The sequence below is a fragment of the Propithecus coquereli genome, unplaced genomic scaffold (assembly GCF_000956105.1).
Source record: "Propithecus coquereli isolate 6110/MARCELLA unplaced genomic scaffold, Pcoq_1.0 Scaffold91, whole genome shotgun sequence".
Taxonomy (NCBI): domain Eukaryota; kingdom Metazoa; phylum Chordata; class Mammalia; order Primates; family Indriidae; genus Propithecus; species Propithecus coquereli.
Genome location: NW_012155396.1, coordinates 52,731 through 66,849, shown reverse-complemented (window position 1 = coordinate 66,849; position 14,119 = coordinate 52,731).

The window sequence follows — 14,119 nt, the reverse complement described above, 5'->3', positions numbered from 1 at the left end:
GGAGGTTCCTCAAAAAACTATCAATAGAACTACCATATGTCCCAGCAATACTGCTGCTAAGTATATATCCAAAAGAAAGGAAATCAGTATATCAGAAAGATATCTGCACTGCCACGTTTATGGCAGCACTGTTCACAATAGCCAAGATTTGAAATCAATTTAAGTGTCCATCAATGGATGAATGGATAAAGGAAATGAGGTGCATATACACAAAGGAATATTATTTGTCTGGAAGAAAGAATGAAATACTGTCATTTGCAACCGCACGGATGGAACTGGAGAACATTGTGTTAAGTGAAATAAGCCAAGTGCAGAAAGACAAATCTCGCGTTTTCTCACTCATATGTGGGAGCCTAATATAAAACAATCGATCTCATGGAGACAGAAGTATAATGACAGTTGCCAGAGGCCGAGAAGGATACCGGGGCCGGGGGCGTGGTTAAAGTAGGAATGGTTATTGAGTGTATGAAGTGGCTTCTAAGCAAGCTCCTGACAATCACTTTTAAAACTGATTTATGGAATATAAGTGCAATTTTATTACATGCCTAGATTGTATAGTGGTCGAGTCAGGGCTTTTAGTGTATCCATCACCTGAATAACATATATTGTACCCATCAACTGATTTGTCATCATCCACCCCCTTTTTATTCCCTCACCCTTTTGAGTCTCCATTTTCTATTATTCCACCCTCTACGTCCATGACTTACTTTGATACAGTAGGCAACTGTGAGTGCTGGTGATGGTTTCAAGGAATTCCAGTACTTCTATATTTTCTTTAGTGAGCAATTGTTCTCTTTAACCTTCACCTGCTCCCTGAATTTACAATGATAATTCTGCTCAGATACCTAGAGTGATTTCTTTTCTCCTGGCCGAGCACTGACTTTTATAGAAGAGACCCTTGTTACCAGAATACCTATTATCCCAGAGAACCTAAATCTATGTTATATTAGAAAAAAAGTTTATGACAAAAAGATTCAATAATAAACTGATCACTTAAAAAAAACTAGTTCTCATTTAAGCCTAACCCCTATTTCATTCTGGTATCTATAACCAACCATTGCATTACGATTTTTTTGGTTGAATCTCCTGTAGAGGGTCAAATATTGTTACAATAAGCAATACAGTGCAAATACAATGTAAACTGTAAATTGAAATAGCAATTCTTGCAGATTTCATCAAGTCTGTGAAAGTAAGGGAAGAGCTGTGGGAGGATTAATGTGAGCACTTTCCATGGCCACCTCAGCTGGGACTGCACTGGGTCACACCTAAAGCCAGCACAGTTTACCCAAGGCCCATGGCAACTACTGCCTGGATACTGCTGATGTTTATTCAAAGCCTAAAGACTCTTCAGTGAGGATATGGTGATTCCTAATAGGACTCGGTCTTTCCCTTCAGGGCAGCAGTTTACCTTCTAGAAATGCCCTCTAGGAGATAAGGCCTGGAATCAGGGGCTTCAGCAGTCTGCATCGTACTGTATTTTACTGTGGCTGAGCTGGTACCCAAGTTGCAAGACAAATTCCTTTGTACTCTTCCCTTTCCTTTCTCCAAGCAGAAGGAATCTCTCCCTGAGCTGCACTGCATGAAGTTAGGGGAGGGATGACATAGACACTCCCTTGGCCACCACAGTTGGTGTCTTGATGTGTCACATGAACCACAAATCCACTGGCTCTGAGTCCAGCATGGCAGCAGAAATTGCCCAAGGACTACAGTCTTTGTGGCTTGACTGCCTTTCAAATTTATTTTGGGTTCCATGTCACTTTTGTCAGCTAATGATGGAGGTAGCCGGAACTCAGGTTCCTGTCACTGGGGTAGAGGATTTCCCTCCAGCCAGGGCTGATCTAAGTGCTCCTTCTGTGGATACCAATAGAATTCTGCCCTGTGCTGTGTTTCCCTGTGACAGGCAGCCCTGAGTTCCAATGCAAATTACCACAATCACTTTGCTCTCCCTCCCCCAGGCACACAAATCCTTTCTCCACCCAGTGCTGGTGCTGCGCTGCCAGCAGATGAGGGTGGTGTGGCATAGGCAATGAAAGACTGTCTTTTCTATCCTCTTCAGTGCCTCTTTCCTTGATATTATGTTAAAACTAGGTGCTGTGATCACTTACCTAATTTTTGTTTCTTATCAAGGTGCTTTCTTGCATGGATAGTTGTTCAATTTGGTGTTCCTGTGGAAGGGACAATCATTGGACTGTTCAATTCAGCCATCTTGCCCTGCATCCTTCTCAAAATAATTACATTTAAATAAAAATTTAAAGGGAATGCTTTGCAGGTTTTTATGGATAAATATATTCATTTATATTCTATTTTATATTAACTTACAATCTTTTTTTACTCAACACTAATATATAATATTGACTATTTTTTCACATCCTTTGATATTTGCAAACCTGATTTTCAGTATCTAGAAATGGAGGGATCAAAATTTATCTATCTAATTTAATATAGTTGAAGATGTATATCGTGTTCGATTTTAGGCTGTTATAAATGACACTATGATGAACATTGTCGTATATAAGTACTTAACCATATTTAAGTTTATTTCTTTAGGTTTTTATGTATTCACAGATATGGAATTCCATTTATCAAAAAGTTACTTACATTTTGATGGGTTTTGTTTTTATATGTAGAAAGCTCATATCTTAATTCAGTAAATTCAATGAATTTGCATTTCTACAGCAGAAAATCAACAAATGGAGTTGTTGGTACAGATTTCCAGGGATAAAGTTGTCTGGATGCAGCTAATATCCTCCTGTTGAGGGGCAAGGAGGGGCATGAATTTGTAGAACCAACAGTGCTAAGTTTAAGAAATGGAAAAAGTTCTGGAAAAGCAAGAAATAAAATTAACTTTTGAAACCCCACGTCTACCATGTGAATAGAAGGGAATGGAGGCATCTGAGCATTTTATTTTCCATCTCTACTCCATAGCACATCTCAGAATATCTACACTTTATGATTTTTTCTTCTCAGAAACATCTTAATGAGAGATCGGCAGTGAATTCACGTTTCCCAATGCCAAGTTGAGGGTGCCACACCTTCTCCTCATGGTACTATTTTCATTGGAAACTCATTACTACCCAAGCTTTTCAAAACCCTAAGCTGTCTCTTCTGTTCTTCGAAACTCTGTGGCCTACAATAGTGCAATTCTCATTGGGTGTTTAATAAAATATTTGTTAGCTGTTTTCTAATTGGGAAGGTTCTGTTCTTTTTGCCTCAAGAAATCACTTAGGAGACAAATAACAACATGCAACCATTAGATTTGATTGAATCTAATTGACTTGGATGTTCGTGAAACAGTGCCTCCAGTGTGTTCTGTTTCTCTTAATCTTTGATGATACTTGAGCAGTTTTGCTTTGCCTCACTTTCCTGCCCCTTCACTTCCCACCATTCCACATGCCACTGTTTCTGTGCCATCACGGTTGATTCTCTGAAAGCCTTTTAATTTGCTGTGGGTGGAGCTGGATTGGAGAGCTCAGCTCTTCCAGTTCTATCATCTCCCATGTTAGTTTCCAAGGGAACCATCTCACTAGGTCAACAGTAAAAGAATCAACAAATTTGATTGATTTTTTTTCTTTTGCCTTAATGAGAACCACTGAAATGTCCTTTTGCATCCGAGCACTAGTGCTTCTCTTTTCTCCTGTTTCTTCTTACACAATCTGAAATAAGTCTTTATTTGTGGTAAAAGATAAAGGATGAGATTTTGATGAACCACGGTTATAAAAGTTAGTTCAGGTTGATGCCATCAAAACAACATACATTTGATTGCTAAAACAAAAAAAATTAAAATTTGATATTAAGAAATTTTGATAGAATTATTTGGCTACATGCCTATTTTGATTGGGGTAGGGTGGGTGGGTTTATATTTTATTCTAATTAGTGTCTTGATCTACCAGTTGGGCAAATGATGAGCCTGTCCTTTCAGGCTAGATGGAGTCTACATTTCCTTTGGGAATTGCTCACCAGTAGCTGCTGCCAATCCACAGAAAATCTTTTGCGTTGTTTCAAAATATCCCACCACATTGCTTCCTGGAAGCATATAGAGACTGATGAGGAAGAGTCTCTGCAGCCCATCCACTCAACACCCTCTCCCATTACCTCTTTTGAGTTATAAGCAGTATAGTCCCGTGAATGCAAGGAGGAGAATAGGGGCCTTTGAGGAGAAATGATGGTCCCAAGGTCCACCTTGTGAATGTTTGGGGTGAGAGAGAAATTTCTCTGTCTATCTATCCCCATCCTCAATCTTTTATGTAGAAAATATGAAGTTAAAATGAGCATTGGGGGCAATTATCATTCAGGAAAATGAAAATGATGCCCCAAAATGGTGAAGCTAAACAGAGGGCAGATAGAAAGTACAGTCCAGAATGGAAAAAGCCATCCCTGCTCTTGATGCTTGAGTTTCCATCCGGCAGAGGAAAATGGTCTGATTTACTAAATTTTTGTACCAGTTGGGCTACCTCTTTCTCTCTTTCTCTCTGGGTCATTGCCCCAGTTTTTCAATTGTGATCATTTCTCAAATTGTGATCATTCATTACCTGCATCAGCATCATCTGAGACTCTTAAAATAATTTCAGTGATCTTGGTAGAGACCAAGCATCTACGCATTTCAATATTACTCCCCAGGTGATTCTTGTTTTTACAATGTGTAAGGTCTAATGCAAGAGTGTCTGTGGTAGCAGCAAAATGACTCCACTAAAGGGAGAGGCATGGGTCGATCCCCTCAGAACACAAATTCTAAATCTGGATGAGCTTTTGAGGGGCCCATGATGTACAAGAAGTTTCTTGAAAACTTCTATGTATGTGTGTCTACCTACGTACATTTTTCTGGTGAGTGCGTTTAGATCTTTAATCATATCCCCAAAGGAATTCACAACTCTCCCTGCAAAATGTTAAAAACTACATGTTCTTGGAATGCTCAAGTTAATATGAGAATAGTGACAGTTATCCCCGAAATAAAATGTCTTGAAAAACCTCCTCACCCACTCTTACTCCTTTCTTTTTCTCCCCTGAAACAGCCTCCCCCCAACTTGGACATCGAAATTGCCCAGTCACCAAAATCTCTGAATTACTAAATCTATTTGGTTTGTAAGCAATCAAAATGACCCAGTGAGCATATTAACAGCTTTCCTTTTCAAAGTAAATGATTACTTCAAACCAGGAAACAAAAGGTTAATTTTGTCCTCTGCCCACATTACAAAAACAAATCAGTGTTGCTGCAGTCACTCCACTTCTCCAAAAACCAAAGTGGTTTCTGAGAAATCTCTCGCCACTTTGAAGAGTGAATGATTAGAACACATGATTAGAGAAATCGGATTAATTGGCACAGAGTGTGATGTGAAAGTGTGCTCTTTAATGAAGATGGCTGTGCAGAGTGGACGCACACAGTCACACATCCAGAGTCGTTAGAGAATGAGGGCTGTGTTTCTCAAAGCATGCTTACAGAACTGCATGATTAGAGTTCACTTGGGAAGCCTGGTAAAAATGTCAATCCCCTGTACCCATCCAGTCCTTTAAAATCAGAATCACTAGTGATAAGGTCAGAGACTCAGCAGTTAGAACAAACACCAAGAAGACTGGTTTCTGTGAAGCATTCTAAAGATTGATTGTTTTGAGGGTAACATTTCTCCTGAGTCATCTTTATATAAGGATAGAGGTTATGGAATAGAGAAGATGATGCTATTGAGCCCAGAACCTAGCAAACTGCTGATAAATATAAGACCCAGTCTCTACCCATGGAGAATTTATAATACCGCCCAGATGTTTATTTCAGAAGGTTAAGAATTGGAAAACAACTACATAATCATAAAAAATATGTTTTGGACACAATTAGGAAGCATTGTATTTAGTGGATATCTTAAATGTTCGCTATCCTACATTTGAGACAACTCAATGAATTTCTATTCCTTGCAATCAAAATAGCCCAACTTAGGTGTGAAAGGATAAATCTCAAAATTATATGGCATTTCAGATTCCACCTCTAAGGCTCTCTGATTGATGAAGGATATTCAGAAGTGAGCCAGTCCAACCCCTGTCTGTAAACATGTTTCAGGAGGGGTGGGAACTCCACAAATTGTGGTTTACTGCTCTCAGAAGGGTGTGTCTCTGGGAGCAGGGAATCCACTCCCAATCTGGTAAGTCTCAAGAGAAATAAAACCTTTATGCTTTTTATTCTTTTTCTTTTATTAGCCTTTGAAATTGTCAGTGCCCAGAGCTCAGGCTCAGATGTTTCTCAGATGGTCTCAACATCAAAGCATTTCAAAGGATGTTGGGAAATAGATCTATACCCATAAATAACATAATTCACTTGTCATCAGATAATTAGTAAGAATGTTTGCTATGTCTTCTTGTCTGTTTTTGCTGCCTCCCAATGACTATGCAAAGAAGAGAACTGCCTCCTGGAAATAAACTTGTTTAACAGTTCCTTAACATTTTTTTTTAAAACAAGAGTGCTAAAGCAAGACACTAAATTCACTAGATCCCGTGAGCAGATTCAATAGATATAAACTGATGTCTAAGAGTCATGTATATGCCTGCCTGCAGCCAGAGCCTTCTATGGAAACAGTTTCAAAGCAGGGTCTGCTGAAAGACATTTTACTACTCTTCCCCATCAAGTTAATGGGGTCATTGACTCTGCTCTCACAAAGACCTGAGGTAGTAGAGTATAACATGTGCTAATGCATCTCTACTGCTGTGGCCAGCAACTCCTGATTGGTCATTATTGTGGTAAGCAGAATAGTACCTCCCCAAAGATGTCTATATCCTAATTCCTAGAACCTATGAATATATTATTTTACATGGCAAAGGATAAGTAAGGTAGCAGATGTAATTCAGGTTGCTAATCAGCTGACCTAAAGAAAGCAGTATTATCCTGAATTATCCAGGTGGGCCCAGTGTGATCAGAAAGATCCTTAAGAGAGGAAGGGGGAGGCCAAACAAACAGTGTCAGTGATGCCATGTGAGAAGAACTTGACCTGCCACTGCTGGCTTTGAAAACAAAAAGAGGCTATGAGCCATGGGATGTGGATAGCTTCAAGAAGCTGGAAAAGGCAAGGAAACAAATTCTTCGCTAGAGCCTCCAGGATGCAACGCCCTCCCAACACCTTGATTTTGGCCAGTGAGACCCATTCAGACTTCTGACCTACAGAATTATAATATAATAAATTTGTACTGTATTAAGTCACCAATCCTGCGGTGATGTGTTGTTACAGCAGCAATAGGAAATGAATATGTTCATCTAGATATTTATGTTTCTTTTGTTTTTTCCTTTTCAGAATAAAATAATTATTTAATTTAAAAGATTAACCTGGGTTTTCATCAAATGGAGAGGAGCTTTCATATTTTTTCCCCTTGTTTCTTTTTAATTGCTCCTAATATCTAGGGAGTGATTTATCTTTCTTAGAGTAAGATGATGACAATAATGATAGATATAAACAGAGAATAGTCTTGAGGACTTAAAGGGCTTTGGCTTTTAGGGAAGTAGAATGCTCAAGTCTCAGTTTATGACTTTAGGAGCTCTGGATTTCTGGAAGGGAGACAAGGTATTGGGCAGAAAAGATGCTCAGTCAGAGAGAATTCAGTTTCCAGCATGGGCTATGAAGAGAAACTGTTTGAACTGTGTTCACAGCATACAAAACTGCTTAGTAATATTTGTGTTTTGATGAAGTACAGGTCTACTGAGGCATTCATTGTACAAAGGATGGTAGCATTTATAGATTTAGTTTATTATTCTATTGCTTTTTTTTTTTCTTTTGAGACAGGGTCTTGTTCTGTTGCCCAGGCTGGAGCGCAGTGGTGTCATCATAGCTCACTGCAACCTCAAACTCCTGGGCTCAAGCAATCTTCCTGCCTCAGTCTCTGGCATAGCCAGGACGATAGGTGTGCCCCACCAGGCCCTTCTAATTTTTCTATTTTTTGTAGAGTAGGGAATTGCGCCATGTTGCTCAGGCTAGCCTTGAACTCCTGGCCTCAAGTAATCCTCCTGCCTCAGCCCCTCAAAGTGCTAGGATGACAGGTGTGAGCCACTGCACCTGGCCTCTGTTGCTTATTTCTAAGTGAAGAACCCCGCTGAGATTCTATTCTCTCCCTTACCTACCAGTGTTGCTGCTTGTGTTCAGAAGTGCTGCTTTAAGAATTGTCCTTTTCTTACCACTTTTTCCTGCAGGCTTTAACAGTCACCACACTCTCCACCTTGAAACTGTTGATTATAGTTTCTTTGGAAATTAAGGTTCTTTTGTTTCCTTCATCCCACAAAAATGCAACATTTTTAATTAAGTGCTTTGCTTTGCCTTTCTGAACTCTGGAAATCATTGAAACAACCTTTTGTAGTACATAAAATTTTAGGACAGGTCCTAAAACAGTGAAACCTAGATAAGGGAGCTAACATTTGTGGAGTAACTAGTATGTGCCATGTTCTCTGCTAGGTACCTAAATATTATTTCATTAAATGTCTACAGTAACAGTAACAATAATAGCTAACTTATACATGTATGCAATGTCTATTTGTCACATGAAGAAACATTGGCTCAGAGAAGTCATAATTTTCCCAATATCACCTAACGAGTAAGTGGCACATCTGGAATTTAAAACCAGGTCTGTTGGATTCTCTTTCCACAGCAGAATACTGTTTCACAACTAAGCAAGTGACAAATATGATAGTAAAGTTATACGTTTATTGCAGGGATTGGTACACATACACTTGCTTAACAGAACTTTTAAATAGACTTGATTTTCTAGAGCAATTTTAGGTTTCCAGAAAAATGAGTGGAAAATACAAACAGTTATATGTCTCTCTTCTGCCTCCCCTAACCTGCTCCCCATAGTTTCTCCCATTTATTAGCATCTTGCATTAGTGTGGTACATTTGTTGCAATTGGTGAACCAATATGGACATAGTAGTAGTAACCAAAGTCCACAGGTAACATGGTTCACTCTTTGTCTTGTATAGTTCTACGGGTTTTGACAAATGTATAATGTCCTATATCCACCACCAACATAGCATACAATACAGTTTCACTGCCCTAAAATTGCCCTGTGCTCCACCTATTCATCCCTCCATACCCTGGGCCGCTGGTGACCACTACTCTTTTCACTGTCGCTGTTGTTTTGCCTTTTTCCATAAGGCAATATATTTGGAATCATATAGTATGTAGCATTTTCAGACTGGCTTCTTCGCTTAGCAATGTGATATGTACTTAAAGTTTCTATGTATCTTTTCCTGGCTCAGTAGCTCGTTTCCCTTTCTCTCTGAATAATATCCCATTGTCTGAGTGTACTACAGATTGTTTATTCACTCACTTATTGAAGGACATCTTGGTTGCTTCCAATTTGGGGTAATTAAGAATAAAGTTGCTATAAATATTTGTGTGCAGGTTTTTGTACAGACATATGTTTTGAATTTTATCTGGGAAATGCCAAAGAACATGATTGTTGGATCATAAGGTAAGCCTGTTTAGCTTTTTAAGAAACTGCCAAACTTTTTACCAAGAGGTTAGACCATGTTGCAGTCCCACCAGCAATAAATAAGGATTCCTGTACTCTACATCCTCACCAGTATTTGATGTTGTCAGTGTTTGGGATTTTGGGCATTCTAATTGATGTTTAGTGGTATCACATTATCAATTTAATTTGCAATTCCCTAATGACATATGAATTTGAACATCTTTTCATATTCCTATATTCCATCTGTATATCTTCTTTAATGAGGTGTCTGTTCAGCTATTTTGTCCATATTGTAATTGGATTGTTTTGTTTTCTTATTGAATTTTAAGCACTCTTTGTATATTTTGGGTAACAGTCATTTATCAGATATCTTCTGCAGATATTTTCTCCCAAAATGTGGCTTATCTTTTCATTTTCATAACAGTGTCCTCCAAAGAGCTGAAGTCTTTAGTTTTAATAAAGTCTTACTTGTCAATTTTTTTCTTTCATAGATTAGGCTTTTGGCGTTAAATCTAAAAAGTCAACAAACCCAAGACCACCTAGATTTTCTCCTACGTTATCTTCTACAAGTTTTTACAATGTCCTTTGCAGCAATGTATGAGAATGCCACTTTTGATTAGATACTGTTATTTATTTTCAAGGTGATTATTCTTCCTATATAACATTTTATGTATTGCAGAAGGCAATTGTTTCTATTTAGTGCTGATCTCTAGAGGGACCTTCAGATATTTCTTCCCTCTTTCTCCTATATCCAGAAAGGAATGGACTATGATTGTTTTAGAAAAAAGACAGTTAATTGGTGATTAAGTGGGTTGAGTTACAGTTAAGTTAAAAGTAAAGAATTCAGATGTGTGGTGTATCATTTGGACTCCCTTTTCTCCAATACAAAGACACTATGGTGGATGTTCTTTTCAGCCTCCACGCATCACAATCAGATCCTCAAATAAACAGCAAAATGAATTTATATATATATATATATATATATATATATATATATATAAAGATACTTTCTCTTCTCACATTCATCGAAGGCAGACAAAACGAAGATCATTCTCATTTGGGATGCACACTTCCATACCATCCAGGCATTCAGACAAACTCTCCTAATCTCTTGGACTCTTCTCTACTTCTTTAAACTATCTAAGAATGGTAACATTGGAGACTTTGCTTAGAGTTTCAATAAGCTAAACAGAACTCTCTGCTACTTCACTCATAGCAATTGAGACCAGTTGAAACTAGATAAACCATTCCTCTACAAAAATGAGTGCAGTTCTCTTGAGCTCTCCACGGCCCATGGGTCAACTGGAATTTGAATTTGGTAGAAGTGGTGAATTTGATGAAAGTTGTAACTTCCCTGGGTGTAGAAAGAATCTTAGGCTCTGATGAAAGCAGGAAGAGATCATGAACATGAGTGGGATGAAGGAGGCCAATAAGTATATGCCTCACTTGAATAATTTCTAAACCCTTGCATGATTAATTTAATAATGGCTTTTTCCCCAATTAACACAAGTCTGGTTTTTCCCAATCTACAAAGCAAATAGCTAAAAATAGAAAGGACTTTACATCATTAATGTACTGGCAATTACAAAATGCATGATGGAACTGAAAGTGAAGAGGCAGAGGTATGCCTTGCAGACATAAATATAATCTAATCAAAAAAAAAAAAAAACAAGCTCCCTCAAGAATGCTATGTTGCAACGAGAAAAACACGAATTAAAAAGAAAATTTGGAATATGACACTTGAGAATTTATTACATGGAGAATTTTACATTGCTTGTAACCACAATAGTACAATTAGGATCTACATCTGCCGTTTGCTTTAAAGAACTCTTTACTCACCGTTGACCAAATATGTGCAAGTCAGTTCAACTAACTTAAATCCAAGAGAAATAGGACATGAAACAGTTTGTCTAGAAGAGCCAGGAAAGTGTAGACAATTAGAAAAGCCAAGGAAAAATACTCGTAATTGTTTAAAAATAGCAACAAATGGCAGTAAATGGAAGAAACATCACACAGGGGAAGAACTACGTGGACAACCACCCCTCCTGTCAGCTGCTCTGGTCTCTTTTCAAAATGTGAGCCAAGAAAATAAGTCGGGGAGCTATTAGCTATTCTTGACTTTCAATGGGGAATAACCCTGGCAATTTATGAGGATATTCAATGTTGATTACCACTGCTGGGGAATTTCAGATAAACTAGAGCCTGCCTGAAATTCCAGATGCTAAAAATGACAGATACGTTTTCATATCAGAAGTATGCTCAATGTAAAATGCAAACATACATGATTTATTTTTATGTTTATCTTTGTGTATGTAATTCATAATTTTGATTTTAAGTGCTTTGCACAGCTACTGAATTTTATCTTGAGAGGCACATGAGCTATTGATTCCCATTTTTTCTTTTCCATTTTTCATCTTGGTAATTTAAAAATATATCTAGTTTATAGGTAGAAAGAGACTCCACGTATCGAGTGCTTATTATTGGCATATCCTATAATATACATGGAAGATGAGGCTAAATGTGGGACTTTGGGGGTCTTGCAGTATCAGGGGAAGCAAACAATATTACCATGAAATGGACTCAGAGCTGAAGCCTTGGCCTTGCTCCTTTTTCTCATTAGGAATATTTATCTTCTCCTTTCTCCCTAAAGACTAAGATAACAAGAAAGAGAGCCCCATGATTGGAATGAATAAAAAATTGAGTGCATTTTGCTTTGTGAAAGGTACCAAGTGAAAATAAACAGCATAGCTATCACTATCACATAGGTTCTATTGCCCAAATAAAATGTTCATATTGTGAGAATTTCAGAAATTGGCAGCACAACACTGAAGCTCTCATATGATAAACTCGCTCAGAAAATTGTTTTTTTAAAAAAATAATGTAACTATTCTCTGATGGGTGTATATTCTCTTTACTTTCCTTCTTTCTTGCTTCCTAAAAAGAACAGCAGCTTTGATTAACTTTTCCTGGGTTGGAATTCTGGCTCCACCATTTGCCAGCTGTGTATATTGCTTAATTTATCTCTACCTATTTTCCCTGTCTATCCAATGAGGATAGTAACCCTGCCTTGCTGAGTTGTTGTGAATCTTAAGTAAGATACGTGTCTAGCACAATGTTTAGCACACAGTTGGTACTCAATAAATACTAGTTATTCATTTCCACTATACTATAGCTGTTGGTCTTATCAACAGTTTAAACTTCTCCCTGCATAAATCTTTTCAAAGAATTTTTTAACTTCAACCGTCATCCTTTTTATAAAATCAGAGTCTTTGAGCTAAATATAATCTCAGAGATTAGCTACTCCGAACTTCAGTGGTCTTAAATTCTTCATTGGGGTCTAAGTATACTAGTTAATTTAATGTCTTGTCTCCTCCTGTTACAGAGAAGGAAACAGGTCCAGGAGGATAATGTGACCTGTTCAAGGTCACACAGGTGGTGAGATGTAGGTTTAGGGCCAGATCACTTGTCTCTTGATTTACTGTTTCTTCTCATATCCCCCAGGCAAGTAGGCAGCTTTCAGGCTCTGAGGAGTGTGTGGCTCACCTCCTGCCAGCAGCAGCAGCCAAGACAGTGTTCTGGGAGAGCCTGACCTCAGGACACATGCTAGAGCACAGTGGTAGTGCTTCTGGTAGAGGCAGGGTTGCTGTCTGCAGTCCCAGGCAGGAAGCTTTCAGGCTCAGGAGAGTGCACATTTTGACTCCTGGCAACAGTAGCAGCCTCAGGGTACTTTTAGTTTTTGGAAAAATATCCATACTATTTCCATAGTGACTGCTCCAATTTATGTCACTACCAATAGAGTAAAAGGGTTCCAATATTTCCACATCCTTGACCATGCTTATTATCTTTTGCTTTCTTGCTAATATCCACCCTAACAAGTGTGAGGTGATAGCTCATTGTGGTTTTGATTTACATTTACCTGACAATTAGCGATATTGAACATCTTTTCATACACCTGATTCCCGTTTGTACGTCTCCTTTGGAGAAACGTCTATTAAATTTCTTTGCCCATTTTTAATTGGGTTATTTAATTTTTTGCTATTCAGTTGCAGGAGTTTCTTATATATTTTGGATATTAACTCCTAATAGGATATATGGTTTTCAAATACTTTCTCCCATTCCATATGTTGCCTTTTCATTCTATTGATCATTTCCTTTGCTGTGCAGAAGCTTTATTATTTCATGTAGTCCTTATTGCCTATTTTTGCTTTTGTTTCCTATGCTTTTTGTGTCACGTCCAAGAAATCATTGCCAAGGCCAGTGTCATGAAATTCTTCCTCTGTTTTCTTTCAGATTCACAGTTTCGGGTTTTATGTTTAAATCTTTAATCCATTTAGAGATTTGCTGCACGACACTGTGCCTAAACTTAACAATGGAAAAATAGATTTATAAAATTACCACAAAATATATAAAATATCTGATTTTTATACTGATTACAAGTTGAAGTGTTTTAGATATATTAGGTTACATAACATATTAAGAAAAACAATTGAACCTTTTATAATGTTCTTTCTAGTAGTTCTGTTGCACTTTGTCATTGGAATTTTCCTCTTTGCCTTAAAGAAATGGAAAATTGGACCTTCAGAATTTGAGCCTGAGGGTTTTCCATTATATTAATATTTTTGTGTCATTGTCCCCTCTCTCCCCACCACACACACACACACACACACACACACACACACACACACACA